This window comes from Littorina saxatilis, unplaced genomic scaffold (genome assembly GCF_037325665.1).
Source record: "Littorina saxatilis isolate snail1 unplaced genomic scaffold, US_GU_Lsax_2.0 scaffold_550, whole genome shotgun sequence".
Classification (NCBI taxonomy): Eukaryota; Metazoa; Mollusca; class Gastropoda; order Littorinimorpha; family Littorinidae; genus Littorina; species Littorina saxatilis.
The window spans coordinates 17,904-36,918 of record NW_027126567.1 but is presented as its reverse complement, the minus strand read 5'-3'; the positions used below and the strand labels follow the sequence as shown (position 1 = coordinate 36,918).

The 19,015-nt window shown below is 41.6% G+C and overlaps 1 long non-coding RNA gene across 2 annotated transcripts in view; it reads right to left on the bottom strand.

The window, feature by feature from the left end:
• The window catches only part of LOC138955003 (uncharacterized), a 47,221-nt gene extending 41,839 nt beyond the window's left edge, over positions 1–5,382 (bottom strand). For both annotated transcript variants that reach the window (XR_011452056.1, XR_011452057.1), the window contains exons 1-2: positions 5,274–5,382; positions 4,752–4,820 (exon numbers count right to left, since the gene is read on the bottom strand). This is a non-coding gene — a long non-coding RNA (uncharacterized lncRNA). The remainder of the gene's footprint in view (positions 1–4,751; positions 4,821–5,273) is intronic.
• Between the last annotated feature and the right edge of the window lie 13,633 nt (positions 5,383–19,015).

The following is a 19,015-nucleotide window of genomic DNA, read 5'->3' as shown; positions in this document are numbered from 1 at the left end:
CCTGGAAATAAGAAATGGAAGCAGAAAGTGTCTGGTACAACGACGTTAAACACCAATTAACTAACTAACTAATACATTTCTAATGCTTCAGTAAGCTGATTATGCTTAATGCAATCATTCATTATTATTACAAATCATAATCTAGCTTTTCAAACATAAAATTAGTGTTGTAAAAGGAGTCTGTCATCATTTCAAGGGAAAAACGCAGCAAAATTGTGAAACGCATACAAAGAAACATCTTTTTTTTTTTACTCCTTACAACAATCTTTGTTCAGGGTGGGTTTTTTTTTAAGAAGTATATGTAACCCAATATTGTTGTGTAATTTTCAACTGCATTGTGATCAAATCTTGTCTGTATTGGGACGGGGACGCGTTTTTGCATAAACGTCAAAATGGGGTACTGATAGTCCGTCACTTTAAAAATTCATAGTAAATTCACCGTTCCATATTTTTTAATTCTGCTTTTGGAAATGATATTCTAAAGCATTGAATATTATTATCAAATAAAAAATAAAAAATAAATAATTAAAATAAAATATCCTTGGTTCATGCTACCTATGGTGCTTTTCTTTTGACAGAGACAAAACAAACTCAATCACACAAAGAAAGGAAAAAGGCACACACACACACACACACACACACACACACACACACACACACACACACACACTCGCGCGCGCGGGCGAACACACACACACACACACACACACATGTACACACACACACACACACACTCACACACACACACACACACACGCACACACACACACACACACACACGCGCGCGTGCACCCGCGCGCGCAGATGCTTTCTTACAGAGAGGACGACTTCTTATAATCTATTATATTTTGCGAACTGACTCAAACGTCCAGCAGAAGAAAGTTGAAAAAAAGACCGACAACGGAGGAAAAGAACAAGAAGATGCTAGATCTAACGCCGTTGCGACGACCTGCTCACACAACTGTTTGTGAAACTCACCACGCTTGCTTCTAGCCGGAGGAGATCGGACGCGTACTGAAATCGAAGAAGGTGCTTTGGAAATTCCTTGAATGCAAAACAAATAAGCGGACATCTGCAGAACCACCGCGGGCCGGATTTAGTTGACAATGCGTCATCATCACGAGTGACGTCAAGCTATTTCGACATTTGTTTGTAAATTACGTCACTCCAAGAGAGAAAGTCATACCGCTGTGCTGTCGCAGATCTTCTTGCCATCAATAATCCAGAATTGGCCCAGTGTTGGTGTGCCAGCAAAAACCCACCTATAATTGCCAGCAAAACGCCACCTATGGTCCAATGCTGGCAAACCAGCACTGGGCCATCAATGGCGTGCCAACAGTGGGCCAATTAAGGCATTTTACTGGCCGACAATATTACTGGAATGCCAGAGATGGGCCAGTGATGGCAAGCCATAACTGGGCCTTTGTTGGCAAACCATAATTGGCCCAGTGTTGGTTTTTTTATGGCCAGCTTTACCAAACTTGCCAGCAAAAAGCCAGCAATGGCCCAGTTCTGGCATGTTTATTGGGAATCTGCACATGCACCACTTATTGAGTTCACACTGCAACATTTTGGAGGAACAGCCCGTGAGTTACACATGACGTATTACGACCAAAAAACAACACTGGAAATGCAATTTGTCATCGAACATGTGTTTGACGTCACAAATTCCGAAGTCAGTCTCCTATCAAGAGTTTGTGTGGCAAGAGGTTTTTGTCTCATTTGCTGTTGTTTACATGTGCAGGCCGTTTTCGGTGGGCCTTGCAGAAAGTAAACAAACAATGTTCTTGCGACACGTACTGATAAGTATACAGAAAGTAAGTGCTTGTTGTATAATTCTCTTAATCGTTCATTCGTTATTCTTCACAATCATTGGGCTAAACAAAAATATTATGTTGGTTTAGGGTAACGTGACCGAAAAAGATTGGGTCAGTAGGTCGGCTTTTTAAAATGTTATATTTTTGTTTTAATTTAGTCGATTTTAAAGGAGCTAGATTACTTCCCTTAGTCTCGGTAGGGTTCGCAAAATGTGCCCAAAGTTTTCTGGGGTTTTTTTTAGAAATGAAAAAAAAATGTAGGGTCGGCGGGAAAAAATAGGGTCGGTCGGGTCACCCTAAACCAACATATATTTTTGTTTGGCCTTATTACATGTCGCGCTCAGCTAACACACTCTACAGCCGACAGCATTATAGCTGTCAAGGTTTCATTTCTTGGATGCATTTCAGTTGTAAGGATAAGGCTAAGGATAAGATTTCTTACAACCTTTCGCTGCCAATCAAAACTTGCGTATGTGCATTCCTGACTGCCAGGGAATATTGGAGTTCGGGGTGTAATAATTCACACAAAAATTCTAGCTCCAAACTGGCAGTAGGTAGGTAAGTAAAACCTATGTTATTTTTAAGGGAAATTGAACCAATAATCTGTTTTTAGTGTCTAATCATGGAAATAATAATTAGTTTGGCTTATATTACTTATAATGATGTTTAAATATGAACTTTTGAAAAATCAGTCCGGCGCATCTTCCGGTGCCAGTGGATCAAACACAGGTGGCTGTTTTGCTCGCTCCAAGAAAGGATTACAATCACTATCATCTACCTGTTTCCAACGAATCGTCCGAAAGAAGATCTCCCCCTTCCCCTGTCAGTATCCATAATCATTTGCACCGCCTGTAGCGTCAGTCCGGCTTTGTTTTTCACTACTAGGGCCCGGTCGACTGTCACCGTCAGCCATTTTGACGAGTCGAGATTTCTCTCGATCTCCCCTACCCTGTCGCCAAGGCCGAAAATAGCCTTCAGACGCAAAACCGCGTCACCATTTATGTTTATTCATGAGAATGAGGTATCCTACCAAGCCATTGGCTGCTATTTGTGTGTCAGCAGTGACGTAGCATTTCTGGAAAATCCCGGAACGGACAAGACGGGTTAACCCGTCCTAAGGCTGCACAAGCGCATGACGGGTATACCCGTCCTAAGGCAGTCAAGGGGTTAAAGTCTTGTGAGGTATACCCTCATGGAAATTCGGGCCGCTTTCTCACTGGGGGAAGCGAGCTGCAATGGGCGATACCGGGGCACCTTGGGGCACCTTGGGGCACTGTCTTTTGTTCAATGTTCCATCTTACTCATACATGAATGTACACAGAAGACCAAACTGCAGTTGAACACAAACTGTAATCCCTCAGTAACACAAAGAACGAACACATTAGTGTATAACTGGAGCACTTTTGGCACATTCTGTGTTTAAAATCACAACCCTAAAGGTCATCTGTGATATAAAGTCAAAAATCATAACTGTCAAATCAAAACCAATAGTAATTGTTTCTTTACCTATCGTCAGACAGTATCCATTATCTAAAACAATTAAAAAAATACACTGGAACAATACTGTTCTTATTTGGGGAACATTTACTGACCAGCTTTAGAAATTCAGTCAACTCAATTAATGAAAAAGCAACAAACCAATGATGGTAATGACTTCTTATACTGCTCGCATCCTGCACCAAACAAATTCATCCTCAGGAAATATGAATTACTAAACTGGCATTAGCCTGCAATGATCTTCACCAGACAAATGTTAAAATAATACAAAGTCAGTGACCCAAGGTGCCCGACCCAACCTGCCCCGAACAGGGTAATGTTCTGAATTTTGAAATTTCACGTGAATAAAATGCTTTCAGCTATTATCAAATACACAGAGAATTTATCCAATTATGTATCTACAATTCCTACACACAATAAGAATAACATTCGGTAACAAAACAATTGCAGTTAGTAAACAAGTCGCGTAAGGCGAAATTACTACATTTAGTCAAGCTGTGGAACTCACAAAATGAAACTGAACGCACTGCATTTTTTCACAATGACCGTTGTCCGCCGCTCGTGGCAAAGGCAGTGAAACTGACGAGCCTATTTAGCGCGGGAGTGGTTTCGCTGTGCTGTATAGCACGCTTTTCTGTACCTCTCTTCGATTTAACTTTCTGAGCGTGTTTTTTATCCAAACATATCATATCTATATGTTTTTTGAATCAGGAACCAACAAGGAATAAGATGAAATTGTTTTGGGAATGACGTGAAAAGCCAAGCAAAGTTCATGAGAACGTCATAACGTGAATAATGGCTACACCTGAACGTTCTGACAATTTTTGTTGCGTGTCTCCCAAGAATTTCGAGAACGAAGTTTGTCTCTGTCACTTCAACAAATCAGCAGGAGAAAATTAATCGTAGGGTCACCGCGGGGCTGTGAATGTATCGGTATTGTTTTATCATTAATGCACGCCCACATAGATGATAGCCCCACGAAAACACGTCATGCAGAACATTAGAAAACGCCACACAAAAACACACTATAAACAATAAAACAAGAATGGAATAAAGCAAGTTTTAAAGCAATTGCCATGAGATTATAAAACCAATCAGCTATAATAAACCAGTTGGTTAATGTAAAATATAAACATAAAAAAATAAACAAGAAAAACGACGCCAAGGGAGGGAACAGATAGGGAAGAAGAAGAAGAAGAAGAAGAAGAAGAAGAAGAAGAAGAAGAAGAAGAACAACAACAACAACAACAAGAACAACAAGAAGAAGAACAAGAAGAAGAACAAGAAGAACAATAAGAAGAACAATAAGAACATCAACAACAACAACAACAACAACAACAACAACGACAACTTCACCAGCACCACCACCACCACCAACAACAACAAGTACAAGAACAACAACAACAACAACAACAACATTAACAACAGCGTACTTACTACTACCAGTGTTAGCTTTGCTAACGATGCACAAGAGAAAAGTTAGAAGACAAATAGCGCCCTTCATATCTGGAAGCAAATAAACAAACGATGCTGAATTAGAAAGACCACTAACCAATCAATGGTCAGGAATAACAATGCTCATCAGCTATAACTATTAATTAAACAAAGAAAGACACATGATCATATTATTCAGTCCTGGATATCGTCATGACGCTGAGGACGCTGACGATACGACGATGACGTTGACGTTGGCGATGATGACGACGACGACGACGACGATGAAGATGACGACGACGACGACGACGACGATAATGATGATGATGATGATGATGATGATGATGATGATGATGATGATGATGATGATGATGATTATGATAATGGTGGTTAGAAACTTGAACAAGTTGTAGGAAGAGAGACACACATAAATACAACAACAGCAACAGAAATAGAGACTGAGACCAACAAACCGACAGACAAACAGGCACACAGGTACCCGAACAGAAAAAGAATGAGGTATACCTGTGATGTTTTCTTCTCAACAACGTCTGCTGGCAATCATAGCACTGGTATATAGACAACGTAGCGGTTGACGATGCTCGCTGTTACTGAAGACAACCATCGCTCTCGTCTTCTGCCTTGAAATAAGCAATTTAACCATTGACATTACGAAGAATTACGAAGAATTATACCCTGAAATCTATGTGATCTTCTGGAAGCAATTGACAATCCATAGAATTAAAGGCTCACTGCGCCTCGTGAAAACAGTGCTACTCACCGTGTCACATCTGGACAGGATGTTACATGGGACAAGGCCCTCCCTTGGTCACATACCAACAGTCAACACCATGACTGCCTGCTGTGGTGATCGTGAGTTGGATTGTTTTGATGAATTAATTCTGAAAAAGGCACCTGCACCTTTTACGAAATTAATTATTTAAATACATACCGACGTGCACAGAGAGGCCAGGCTGATCATTTTTAGTAATTGACCAAGTGGAAGGGTGGTCTTGTTCCTTGTAACAGCCTGACTAGATCAAAGACGGTGAGACAAACTGTTTATACCAGGCGGTGTGGGTCTTTAACTATACACACACATCTCTCTAGTCGTCTGTTTATACCAGGCGGTGTGGGTCTTTAATTATACACACACATCTCTCTAGTCGTCTGTTTTTTCCAACAGCAATTTAACTTCTTGACACTATCGATGATACAGAGCACTATTTGCTGAAAGCCGGCAATCCATGTAATCTGTTGTTTTTTCTACAAACCGCTTAATTACCACAAACAAGGATCTATTCGACGTATAGTGATTAGCAGTCGACAATTTGGACCTTGCGACAGATGGCGCTAATGTAGATCCCCCTTCAGTTTGTTCCACGGTTATTGCTGCCCAGGAGCTTAATGCTATTCCCTCCCATGGCGTCGTTTTTCTTGTTTTTTTTAAATTTTCTTATTTTACATTTACCAACTGGTTTATTATAGCTGATTGGTTTTATAATCTCACGGCAATTGCTTTAAAAGTTGCTTTATTCCATTCTTGTTTTATTATTTAATCCTTTTCCCCTCGTGTGTTTTTGTGTGGCGTTTTCTAATGTTCTGCATATTATGACGTGTTTTCGTGGGGCTATCATCTATGTGGGCGTGCATTAATGATAATACGATACTGATACATTCACAGCCCAGCGGTGACCCAACGATTAATTTTCTCCTGCTGATTTGTTGAAGTGACAGAGACAAACTTCGTTCTCGAAATTCTTGGGAGACACGCAACAAAAATTGGCAGAATGTTCAGGTGTAGCCATTATTCACGTTATGACGTTCTCATGAACTGTGCTTGGCTTTTCACGTCAGGATTTCACTTCCAAACAAAGGATTAAAATGAGACGTATTTTTTTAAATGTATTGTTTTAATTTTTAAATCGATACCGTTTGTTTTATATTTCCTGGGTTTCAATCAAAACGTGTCAATAAGTGAAGTCGTGTGTGATGTAAAGGTTTGAAAACAAGATGACAAAGAAAAGGAATGCTCTCTCTCTCTCTCTCTCTCTCTCTCTCTCTCTCTCTCTCTCTATATATATATATATATATATATATATATATGATTGAATTTTTATTTTTTATGTCCGTCTGTCTTTATGTGTTGTACTAGAAGAGTTATCTCCCTTCAATGCATAACGAAGTAAGAGTAACGTCCCTTTACTTCTAGAAATTTCCTGAACTGTCCGGTTGATTTTTCTTCTTCATTTCTTCTCCTCATATGAGCGACAGAGGGTCTGTAATATCACTGTCATTATGTGCTTGCTGTATGTGAACACCAGGCCCAGAACTGGCCTTGCACTATATATGCAGTATTCAATAAACGTGAGGTTCATTATCTGAAGAAGGAAACAATGAATCAAGAAACTAAAACCGAGGTGCACATCTGCGGATCCTAGGAAGAGTCCATGCACACTATCTTGTTCCTGCCGCTTGCCATCTCTGAGGTATGGCGACCACACACACACACACACACACACTTACATTTTGTTTTATACATAGTAGCATTCAGGGCCCGGCTTCGCCCATGGCGGCCTCAAAAACATCGTAAGGCGTGTGCTGCCCACTGTCAGTGTCACAATATATATTCAATTCCTACTTACATGGTTTTTATGGAATAAGTTACCTCCCTTTCTTGAGAAAATTCCAGATAATTGACCAGCAGGTTCAACTGATCTTGCTACACCTTTATATGAGGTGTGTTGGTGTTACGGCTGGTACTTGTGTGTAAATGTATGTATGTGTGTCGTTAATACCCTATCAGAAAAATGCGTGTGTTATTTCTGTTCACAAACTCCCGTCTCACACACACACACAACACTCGAACAAAGCACAAAGACTAAACACAATTCCTGCCCTTTGCCCTCGTACTTGTATTCAAGTGATCACACGTTAACCAACAATCACAACAAAATATCAATATAACATCTCATCCACTCAAAGACTCTTTCATTCGATATAACATTATTATCTCGAGTAAGATGAAAGGAAAGTCTCTCCCTCGATGATGTCGTCCTTGCTGACTCTCCGTTCAAGAATCACACATACTAAAATAATTCACATGTCGGCTCACATTTCAGTGGCCGTACATCTATTCTGGATTCATCCAATCCGTTACTACACCACTTAGCTGGTTATCTTTACTTGCCAACTCACAATACAGTGGTTACAAGTTTATGTCGGATTCTCATAATCCTATTTCACATACAAAGTTCTGTAGGTGCGCACACTATTCCAGGTCGCACATGTATGTTTACTCACAAATCAGCGGGTCCGACACTTGCACCATATCTCATATAATATGGGGTTCACACCAGCTGCAAGCTCTCCAGCGCTGCGTTACACTCCCGCGCCGACACTTCTGGTCCTGGCCGCAAGGAGGGGACGCTCCTCTTCTCACCCCTCTACCCTTCCAGTCGAGCGCGTCCGTGCCCCCACTGGGAAGCTGTATAGAAAGTTTATGCTACCATAAGTTTCAATTCTAGATAAACTTCTCTACACAATAATACTTCCATTCTTTCTCAGTATTATTCAATTATCCGCCAACTACTATTTACACCAGCTCATTTACAAATAACTTCATTACCACAGAACATACCACACTCTATTCAAAATGGCTGACACAGCTCACGGCACGCTTTCCACCCATTCCACAACATGACTCTCACAGTCATTTTACACGTTAAAGTTACTGAACAAAAATGCCTGCCAAACGGTTGTGTGACGTGTCTAGTGTGTTGGCGAAGTGTCTTGTGCTTGTCACTTCTCGCTTTCAGCCCTCACCGCTGGCTAGCACCGTCTGTCCTTTTTAGGACAATGCGAAAAGAGAGCAGAATGCGTCAGTCTCTCCTGCCAGTACAATAACCTCTCCACAACAAGCCCTATGTAGTGCCTCCATCGCGGCGACAGGCGTAAACTGGGTACCGCAAGGCCCCAGGCTAGACTACAAGGACTCGGAGGAGGTTGGCCCCTAGACGTGCGGCATGCGGGCCCACCGGTGTGTGGAAACGCCCAGGTGCCCACGAACCAACCTCCAGCTATGGGTCAAATAGCCGGGCAGGATAGGCTCGTCAACCCTGGCAGGCAGCTATCCTAAGAGAAGACCACTCTGAATTCAAAACGAGGGTAGAGGAGGCTCATCATCCATGGAAGGAAACTCGTCTAGGAGAAGGAAAACTCCGAAATGAAACCCACGCAGTCCCTCGAAGACGGAACGGCACTGGCCTTTTTTAGGCGGGGAGCAGACCGGGTGCCTACGCTATCCTCGACAAATGGTTGTGTCATCAACTGAACAAAAATACAATTCAATAAATACCTGTATTCTCACAGCATTTGAATCATAACAGATTCATTCACAGTAGCCACTAAACAGTCGGCTCACTGCTCAAAGAGCAACATCTGAACACAGCGTCGTGTCCACACACCCTCTCCCGAGAGCGCTTTCAGATGTTCTGCCGGCTCACTAACATGGCGGCTTCAAGGTTATCATATTTTAGTCATCTCTGATTGGCCCGTAGCAGCCAATGACAATACAGGTCACACGAGTCAGCCAACTATCTCAACATGCGACATTCCTACCACGCGGTCAAGTCGTGAAACAACAAAGTATGGCCAGCCAATCTGTACACATTTGTTTAAGCCATCTAACACTAAATTATGTACAAATCCATTTGTCACAGTTGGTATGATAGGAGTTACCTCCTGTCCATAGATAACAAAGCAAGAGTTACCTCCCTTAGCTTCTAGACATTTCTGGAACTGTCCAGTTAATTTTCTTTCTTCATTTCTTCCCCTTATAGGAGCCATACAGAGTCTCTAATATGCCTGGCATAGTGTGCTTGCTGCAGGTGAACAGTAGGCACTGAACTGGCCTTGCACTATATATGCAGTATGCATGCTATCTTGTTCCTACCTCTTGCCATCTCTGAGGTATGGCGACCACAGACAGACGCACTAACATCTTGTTTTATATATATATTACTTTTTTTTTTTTTAGAAGAGCCAAGTCACAACTAAAAGTTTCTCTCTTCGGGGGGGGGGGGGGGGGAGGAGGAGGAGGATTGGAGGGCTGGCAGCGCAGCGGCGTCGGCAGCGGCGGTGGTGGTCAGGTGCACATCTTCACAGTCACAGGAGTGCACATGCACGACATCGTCTTCCTGCCCCCTCCCTTCTCGGAGCTTTGGCGATCACAGACAGACAGACACACACACACACACACACACAGACAGACAGACACTCTCTTTTATGTATATGTATAGATAAAGGACAGGTTGGAAGAATAGGCTTTGCCTAAAACCTTTATCCTTTTGTAATAAAGTTCTGAGTCTGAGTCTGAGTCTCTCTCTCTCTCTCTCTCTCTCTCTCTCTCTCTCTCTCTCTCTCTCTCTCTCTCTCTCTCTAATGTATGTGGGTGTGTGCGTGCGTGTGTGTTTGTGCGTGTGCGCGTGCTCGTATGTTTGCGCGTGCGCGCGAGTGAGTGTGTGTGTGTGTGTGTGTGAGTGCTTGTTTGTGTTTGTGTGTGTGTGTGTTTGTGTGTGTGTGTATGTGTGTGTAAGTGTGTGTGTGTGTGTGTGTGTGTGTGTGTGTGTGTGTGCATAAGTATGCATGTGTGTTTGTGTGCACGTGTGTGTATGCATGTGTGTATGTATGTGGGTGTATGTACGAGTGTGGCAGTGAAAAACAGCAGAGAACCTTTTGGTGAGCTCTCCTTGGACAACATACGTTTCCAGTGATCGAGTGCAGAAACCACTGATCAGACAGTGCACGGACTCTAATCCGCCACATTGCGTTGCACATTAAAACAGGCTCCGTGAAAATCGTGTGCTTCAGTTTGACACGTGTTAGGGCCCCTCATTGTTGTATTTTGTGACAGAGGGAAAACTTGCTTGCACGTTTATTGTGCGTGTTTATACCGAACATGAATGACCCTCTGTGTTGTTTATGCGTGTCTGCAAAACACGGATTTTGTTAACTTGAGACATAGGCCTACTGTAACTGGTGGGTTTTGAGAGCTTTAAAGCATTCTTCGGTGAATGTATGAGCCCACCACAAAGACCTGTCTAACTGAGTTGTTCATGTTACAGTAAATTCATAAAATCAAGAAGTTTACAAAATTCCTCAAAAATTTAGTAAATAATAAATTCACTGTTTCACGCGGGGATATTCTTAACTTTTCTAAAAGTTCTGCGAAATTTGTAAATTTGCTAAATTATGCATGCCGTTTTCGGATGAATTTGATAAACAGTGAAAACGGTTGCAGTAAATTTGTTAAGGTCTTCAGATTCATTGAACGTATGTAAATGTCTTGAATTGTGCATGTTGATTGTGTACTTCCTTTAGAATTGTGTATATGTCCAGGGCCGGATCCAGGGGGGGGGGGGGTTCCTGTTGCCCGGAACCCCCCACCCTGGCAAGGGTAAAACAAATAATTTGGGTTTGGCTTTAACACTCATGACAAATACTCCGATAATGCGCCAGATTGCACATATTTTAATGTAGATTTCAAAACTTTTCCGGGGGGCATGCCCCCGGAACCCCCTAAGAGGTTCGGTTGCTTCGCACCCTCAACTAATGTACCCCCACCACAATTCGGACCCCTACCCCGCCCCCCCCCCCCCCTCACCCTACTTAGGTCCGGCCCTGATGTATATTGACTTATATGAAGTCTTATATCGCGCGCGTATTTCCAGACTCGGACTCAAGGCGCAGGGATCTATTTATGCCGTGTGAGATGGAATTTTTTACACAATACATCACGCATTCACATCGACCAGCAGATCGCAGTCATTTCGGCGCATATCCTACTTTTCACGGCCTATTATTCCAAGTCACACGGGTATTTTGGTGGACATTTTTTATCTATGCTTATACAATTTTGCCAGGAAAGACCCTTTTGTCAATCGTGGGATCTTTAACGTGCACACCCCAATGTAGTGTACACGAAGGGACCTCGGTTTTTCGTCTCATCCGAAAGACTAGCACTTGAACCCACCACCTAGGTTAGGAAAGGGGGGAGAAAATTGCAAACGCCCTGACCCAGGGTCGAACTCGCAACCTCTCGCTTCCGAGCGCAAGTGCGTTACCACTCGGCCACCCAGTCCTTATAAGGAGGCCGGAATAAATAAATGATTGCAACTCATTTACAAAACACTCATTTTTTTCAGTAAATTTACAAATGTCCTATCCCTTCAAATCAGAATGTTTACATATTTTTCAAAAATTGTGAGAAAATGTGTATATTCCCCGAGTGCACATTTACTAGTTTTGTAAATATACTGTAACATAATTATATAGCTCAGTGGTTGTCACAGTCCTTGGCATAAGGGATTGGTAAGTGAGTAAATACTCTTCAGCTTTAACAACACACAACTGTAAAATGTGTTTTTGAGTGGGAGGCGAGACGCACGGGCCTCAACTGGCACAAGTGAGTTTCCTTTTTTTTTTTTTTTTTTTTTTAAAAACGCTTTGCTTTTGTTGTCTGGGGAGACAGGCGGGTTGTTTTCACCGTGTTTTATTCTCCTTGTAATTCACGAGTTTTTCAGCCGCACGGGCAGCTGAAGAGTTTTACAAATTTGGGCTGGTTGTGGCAGACCCCACTAGTTATTGAGACAAGAAGGACGTTGGGGGTGTCACAGTGTGTCAAAAGCCGTTGGGTGAGTTGACGTTTTGTTTTAAGGAGAGCAAGATAGTCTTTGCATTTATGTTTTGCTGGTTGTTCTTTATCTGCTGTATGCTATGTGTCTTACTGCTTTCGCTACGTGTCTTGATAACGAGATGGTAGTGACATAATTGAGATGGTAGTGACATAATTGAGATGGTAGTGACATAATTGAGATGGTAGTGACATAATTGAGATGGTAGTGACATAATTGAGATGGTAGTGACATAATTGAGATGGTAGTGACATAATTGAGATGGTAGTGACATAATTGAGATGGTAGTGACATAATTGAGATGGTAGTGACATAATTGAGATGGTAGTGACATAATTGAGATGGTAGTGACATAATTGAGAAAAAGCATGGTTGTTTGTTGGTTGACCGTGTTGTTTTCTGCAAAGTTTGCCGGCTACGTTTGAAGTGTAGGTTGACGCTTGCTACTTGCTACTCTCGTCGCTGGACGGTCGTCGACCATATTTCGTCATCTCGTCACTGGACGGTCGTCGACCATATTTCGTCATCTCGTCACTGGACGGGCGTCGACCATATTTTGTCATCTCGTCAGTGGACGGTCGTCGACAATATTTTGTCATCTCGTCAGTGGACGGTCGTCGACAATATTTCGTCATCTCGTCACTGGACGGTCGTCGACCATATTTCGTCATCTCGTCACTGGACGGTCGTCAGCCATATTTCGTCATCTCGTCACTTGACGGTCGTCGACCATATTTCGTCATCTCGTCACTGGACGGTCGTCGACCATATTTCGTCATCTCGTCGCTGGACGGTCGTCGGCCATATTTTGTCATTTCCTCACTGGATGGTCGTCAGCCATATTTCGTCATCTCGTCGTTGGATGGTCGTGAGCCATATTTCGTAATTTCGTCACCAGATGGTCGTCAGCCATATTTTGTTATCTCGTCACTCACTGGACGGTCGTCGGACATATTTTGTCATCTCGTCGCTGGGCGGTCGTCGACCATATTTCGTCATCTCGTCGCTGGACGGTCGTCGACCATATTTCGTCAACTCGATTGCATGGACGACATTGCTCAACGCTCAACAACGTCAGGGTCGTGAACCTTGGTGCCGCGTCAGGGAACTTTCCTGACGTTCAGACGCTCGCTGTACCGGTAAGTCTGTTTGTCCACTAAATCACATCCACAGTTATTGATTGAATTTTGTATTGTATTTGATTAGGATTTGTGATTTGGTGTGTGTAAACGTTTAGAGTGAGAACGTTAGTCCGTGTGGGTGTCATATTAGTAGTGAGAAAGTAGCAGGAAGGGGAGGGGAGGAGGGGGAAAATAGCCGAGTATAAAGTGAATAAATAATAGTTGTTGTATTTGTGAATACATTTTGCGTAAGTTATTGCCGAGAGGCAACTCTATGGCCCACAAGCATATACATTGACAGACGTCTTGTGTTGTGCGAGTTCTTCAAGGGTTAAAATCAAAGTGATTTTTGTAAGGAAGATTACCTTCCAACAAAATGATCATTCATGCCTTTAAAAAAAACCGTACAATTATCTGCGAGCTTGCAGGGAGTAGGATTTCTTGTATCGACATTTGGATTGAACGTCGTTTTATTCAATCATCCTTTGTAAAATATACCGAGCAACAAAAGAAACGCGAAAAAATTCTGCATTGTTTGCTTGACAAAATCTCGAACATTTATTGAGTTAGAATTATCAAACCACAAACGTTTGATGAAGGCATGTTTGACCTAGCGGTTGTGTGATTATTTTGATGCTGCGACTGTTTTTACACACAGGACAAACAGGTTTAACGTTAAACACATAATGCGCGCTCGCAGCACGTGCAAGTGGAGCAGGAGAAATCTGATGTGTGAGACGTGTTCACTAATGCATTAGCAACCAAAAGAGACCATGGCACGCTTGCTGCCAGTCTCACTTTTGAAACAGCCAGGATGCCAAGATTGACACCACCAAAATGCCAGATCGATTTAAAGCTGGGGATGATCCAGAAGCGCTGGCATGTGCTTTAAACGTACACATGTCAACAGTCCATCACCTTCCGCAATGTTTTGTTGACATTGGAAGTGCTGCAGTTATGCAACACAGTGGATTATACGCATTACCTGACCGGCACGGTTGGCCTAGTGGTAAGGCGTCCGCCCCGTGATCGGGAGGTCGTGGGTTCGAACCCCGGCCGGGTCATACCTAACACTTTAAAATTGGCAATATAGTGGTTGCTCCGCCTGGCGTCTGGCATTATGGGGTTAGTGCTAGGTCTGGTTGGTCCGGTGTCAGAATAATGTGACTGGGTGAGACATGAAGCCTGTGCTGCGACTTCTGTCTTGTGTGTGGCGCACGTTATATGTCAAAGCAGCACAGCCCTGATATGGCCCTTCGTGGTCGGCTGGGCGTTAAACAAACAAACAAACAACAATACGCATTACCTCAATAAGACAAGATCGCAATTTCCTGCCACAACGTCTTCGAGATCGATTCAATACAGCCACTGACACTACCAGGAGCATCACTGGAAGCCACCAGTGTCCGATCAGTGGCCAGAGAACGCGATGAAGACTGACTGAGCGAGACCTCCAAAACTTCATTAACGTTAAACCTGCTTGTCCCGTGTGTTGAAACAGTCGCAGCATCAAAATAATCACACAACAGCTAGGTCAAAACATGCCTTCATCAAACTTTTGTGGTTTGATCATTCTAACTCTAAAATTGTTCGAGATTTTGTCAATCAAACAATGCCGATTTTTTTCGCGTTTCTTTTGTTGCTCGGTATACATAAACAACGTTTAAGACTGAACAATAAGGTAAACGTGTTTACCTGTGATCATTGAAAAACACACAAAACTGATGTTTTTATTTAATTTATTTATATATTAATTTATCATTTATTTGTTTATTATTATATTTTCATTTCTGTATTAATCTTTTCTTTGTTATTGATTCATTTGTACATTCATTCATCAGTTTGTTTATATATTTATTTATCATTTCATTATTTTATTATTCAACAGTTTATTTATCTATTTTATTTAATATTCGGCAGACTCATTTAAACTATTTTTGATCATTAATAGAATTGTTTTTAGATGGTTACCGCATATATTTATATATATATATATATACTTAATGACTTCTGCACCGGAAAGGCATATTAAAACAGAATGTAAGCAAGATGTAGGTGAAATAAATACTGATATAGACACACCCATATCCTTTAAACAAAAAACTGTTAAACTTTTTTTCTTTTGTAGTAAACACATTTTAGATTCTGTCAAATTCTGCTGACATATCATTTAAATACTTTCTCCTTTACTTCTAATTCTTATACATATGTGGTTTCGGCTTTTTTCTTGTTTCTTTTGTTTTCTTTTTTTCCCTTTTTAATATTTTGTTTTTAGTGTATGAGTTTCTTTTCTATGCCGTGAAGGTTTATGAATGTTCAAATATTTACTTTTTTAAATTTTCTTTTCGCGTGTTCTTTCGATGTTTATCTATACGGACCAGGTTCAGTGCCTTCTTGTTATTTTATTTCATTTTTAACAGTTTAAACACTATTTCTCATGGCAAGTACCTTTTCTCTCATGATAGATGTACACTATCTTTACTGCTGTTTCCGAAATGCTTGTAGATGTCTCATTAGCAAAGAAAAACTGGAAGACTAAATTTCTCTTTTGCATGCCAACACCAACTTAAGCTCTGCTAAATGTTTCTCGCACAACGGACGCAGTTATACTGACGTTTATACCTATCCGTTCAGTTAACGGTTTTCCCGTATATATCCTTTCCCTGCACGAGTGTAACCGAGTGCCGAAACACTACGATCACCTCGGGAAGCGAAGTGCAATCAAACAGGATTGAAAATGTTAGGGCTAATTTCTTAGCCCTATAAAAACTGTTATGCAAACCCGAAGGTTTCCATGAACATACAGACAATCGGAAACCACCAGACCCCATCACAAACAGAACTCTACAAACCACAGGTGTTGACTTTAAAGGCCAACAACCCGGGTGCAGAGTCCGTTGTGAAAGGAGCGGTAGCCTCCCCTGTCACAATCGCCCCCGTTTGAAATGAACTTCGTCCCGAAGTTCCGAACCGGGAGACCACTGTCCATCCCAAGTTCGCAGAATGGGAACAGCACGAAAATGTTCAGTGGTCATATTATGCCATTACATGAACATATCATGCCGAGTCCCAACCCTGCTCGCAGCGCCAAATGTGATAGGGTGGAGTGGAAGGGGGAAAATAGGCCAGGAAGCATAAATGAGACGCCAAGACAGAGGTTGCGATAACGTGACTTTTAATTAACGTACACCAGAAAGCACATCAGAAAGTAGACACCAGAAAGCAGTGTAGTTCCTTCCTCAATATACAGCCGCACACAACTCGTCGGAACTTGAATTACGATCCCGGTCGAAAGTCACTTCGCTGATATAAACCCAGCTCTAAAACGTTTGTTCAACTGAACACACACACATAGTCTCTCTAAACAAACCTCGAATCACTCCTTCGCCAAAATACAGTTTTAATGGCCCAAACTACACTACTTGCATTGATTATTACAGAAACACAAACATCGTTCAACTACAACTAAAACATCACAATCCAAGATACGCACACTGACACGTCTTCACACTTCGAAATCACACCGGGTACTCTTCTAGCCCACGCTATTATTCTGACTCACGCGCGCACCCGTTCAAACAATCAACCAATAAGAAACCAGCCTCCATACACACCTACAATTAGCTACAACACACAATAATCCTAGCGGGAGACACAACTTGGGTCAGGGGAAGATAATAGACAGGGAGTAAAAGAGAGGGACAACAGTACATGAAATCGCCACACGGCTACACGAGTAACAGCTACTGTGTGGAAATCCCCGCTGAACGCCGAATACACAACAGTCGGTTTGGACTCTCGACCTACTTGGTGATAACGTTAACTTCTCTGATTTGACTTTTCAGTTTGTTAATTCTAGTCAGTTTAATGGTGATGAATTAAGCAGTAATTTCAGATTAAGTGTTTATTGATATTTACCAAATATATTAACATATCATGGAACGACTACGGCAAGGACAAATTTAAAGCATGTTAAAATGCAATTCAAACAATATTTAGCAAGATGTCGGTAAAATAAGGACACAGAAACACACGCATCCTTTTTGAAAAAAGAAATGTTCAACTCTTTTTAGCTCTTTGTAGTTTTCGAATTTTAGCTTCTGTCAAATGCTGCTGACAGATCATTTGCCTGTTTGTTGTTGTTGGTGTTGTTGTTGTTGTTGTTGTTGTTGTTGTTGTTGTTGTTGTTGTTGTTGTCGTTGTTGTTGTTTTTGTTGGTTTTATTTGTTTTGTTGTTTTGTGTTGTTGTTGTCTTCTAATACTTTTGCAAGAGAGTTATGTTTGTTTTCTTCTGTTTGTTTCTTTTTTCCATTTTTTTTTATCTTTCGTTTTTGTGTTTGTTTTCTATGCCGAGTAGGTTCATGAATGTTCAAATACATAGTTTTCTTAATTGTCCTTTTATGTTTGTTGTATGTAAGTTTCTATTTGTGTCCCCAGAATAAGTTTCTATTTGGGACATGAAGTGGTTATGCGCTAAGTTATGTTTGTTCTTTCTACTCGTTTATTTATATGAAGTAGGTTCAGTGCATTTTCAATTGTGTACATCTTTAACACTAATTCTAATGGCAAGTGCCTTTTCTATCATGATGGATGTACACTATCTTTACTGCTTTTTCCGAAATACTTGTAGATGTCTCATTAGCAAATAAAAACTGGAAGACTAAATTTCTCTTTTGCATGCCAACACCAACTTAAGCTCTGCTAAATGTTTCTCGCACAACAGACGCATATAAACTGACGTTTATACTGATCCGTTCAGCTAACGGTTTTCCCGTATCCTTTCCCTGCACGAGTAACAGCTACTGTGTGGAAAACCCCGCTGAATGACGATCAATACACAACAGTCTGTTTCGAGTGTCGACCTACTTGCTGAAAACATTAAATCCACTGATTTAACTTTTCAATGTGTTAACTCTTGTCATTTTAATGATGACACATGAAGCATTTTATTCAGATTTAGTGTTAGTATTCCATTCTGTCTCGGTCTTCAGTGTGACTATGAAGCAACACCTGAGCAGGTGAGACTGCTGCGCCGTACTGACGCGATACGCTTTGCCTCGGCTTCGCGTTGCACACGTCACATCTAAAATTAGCGCACAGGTGAGAGACGGCCAGGTGAGTTGATTGGCTTACCTGTGGGTCGATTAGAGGAAGCTAACAATAGCCTCGCTTGCGGGAAAAGCTGGACGTCGCTGAGGCCCTGGAAAAAAACACTGTTAACATTTATATTTTTCTTCGTCTTAGATGTTTCTGTACATGCAAGATTTAGATCTATAACTTGGAAAAATTACAAACACACTACCTGAGCATAAGGAGGCCGACAGGCGCGTTTGAACTGGGGTCTAAGCCTGGGTTTTTTAATTGTTAGTATTTGTTATTTGGCTCTCACACCAGTATGGTAATCTTTAGGGTCAGGGTAGGGTATTAATATCTGTTTATACCAGGGTTTGGT